Source organism: Suricata suricatta, chromosome 9 (genome assembly GCF_006229205.1).
Source record: "Suricata suricatta isolate VVHF042 chromosome 9, meerkat_22Aug2017_6uvM2_HiC, whole genome shotgun sequence".
NCBI classification, from domain to species: Eukaryota; Metazoa; Chordata; class Mammalia; order Carnivora; family Herpestidae; genus Suricata; species Suricata suricatta.
Window position 1 is genome coordinate 132,349,193 of NC_043708.1, and position 1,924 is coordinate 132,351,116.

The window sequence follows — 1,924 nt, forward strand, 5'->3', positions numbered from 1 at the left end:
TGAGGGTGTCATGCTGAGTGAAGTAAGCCAGGCAGAGAAGGACAGAAACCATATGTTTGCACTCATAGGTCTAGCAGGAAAACAAGAGAGACCTAATGGAGAACCAGGGGGAGCAGAGGAGGGAGAGAGAGAGGGATGCAAAACTTGAGACTATTGAATGCTGAGAATGAACTGAGGGTTGAAGGGGAAGCGGGAGGGGGGAAAAGAGGTGGTGGTGATGGTGGAGGGCACTTAAGGGGAAGAGCACTGGGTGTTGTATGGAAAACAATTTGACAATAAAATATTATGAAAAAAAAAAGAAACAATGCACTTTAATGACACAATGGAACAGATGGAATTAATAGATATATTTAGAACTCTGCATGCTGAAGATAGGGAATTCACTTTCTTCTCAAGTACACATGGCACATTCTCCTAGATCGATCACATACTGGGTCATAAAATAGCCCTCCATAAATACAAAAGAATTGAGATCATACCATGCACACTTTCAGATCACAATGCATGTGACTTGAAATTAACCACAGGGAAAAGTCTGGAAAACCTCCAAAAATATGGAGTTTAAAGAACACCCACCGAAGAACAAATGGGCCAATAAGGCAATTAGAAAAGATATTAAAAATATATGGAAAGAAATGAACATGAAAATACAACAATCCAAACTCTCTGGGACACATCAAAGGCAGTCCTAAGAGGAAAGTATATTGCAATCCAGGCCTATTTCAACAAACTAGAAAAAGCACAAATTCAAAATCTAACAGCACACCTAACGAAACTAGAAGGGGAGCAGCAAGAGTACCCCTAACCCAGCAGAAGAAGAGACATAATAAAGATCAAGGCAGGAATAAACAATATAGAATTCAAAAAAACAATCGAATAGATCAATGAAATCGAGTTGGTTTTTTGAAAAAATAAAGTTGATAAACCTCTAGCCAGGCTCCTCAGAAAGAAAAGAGAGAACCCCCAAATAGACAAAATCATGAATGAAAATGGATGTATTACAACTAATCCCTCATAAATACAAGCAATCATCAGAAATTACTATGAAAAATTATATGGCAACAAACTAGACACTCTAGAAGAAATGGACAAATTCCTAAACACACATGCACTACCAAAATTCAAACGGGAAGAGATAGAAAATCTGAACAGACCCATAACCAGTGAAGAAACCAAATCAGTTATCAAAAATCTCCCAACCAATAAAAGCTCAGGGCCAGATGGATCCCTGGGAAGTTCTACCAGACATTTAAAGCAGAGCTAACACCGATCCTTCTCAAGTTATTCCAAAAAATAGAAATGGAAGTGCGACTTATGAACTCATTCTATGAAGCAAATATCACCTTGATCACTAAACCAGAGACGAACAAAAAAAGGGACTAAACACCAATATCCTTAATGAATACAGATGCAAAAATAGTCAAAAGATACTAGCAAATCAAATTCAGCAGACATAAAAATAATTATCCATCATAATCAAGTAGGATTCATTCCTGGGTTACAGGGCTGTTTCAATATTTGCAAATCCATCAATGTGATGCATCACATTAACAAAAGAAAAGATAAAAATCATATGATCCTGTCAATACATGCAGAAAAAGCATTTGACAAACTACAACATCCCTTCTTAATAAAAACCTTCAAAAAAGTAGGAATAGAACAAACTTACTTAAACATTATTAAAGCAATTTATGAAAAGCCCACATCTAACTTTATCCTCAATGGGGAATAACTGAGAGCTTTCCCCCTGAGATCAGGAACAGGACAGGGATGTCCATTCTCACCACTGTTGTGTAACATAGTACTAGAAGTCCTAGCATCAGCAATCAGACAACAAAAGGAAATAAAAGGCATCAGAATTGCAAAGATGAAGTCAAATTTTCACTTTTCACAGATGACATGAAACTCTACATGGAAAACCCAA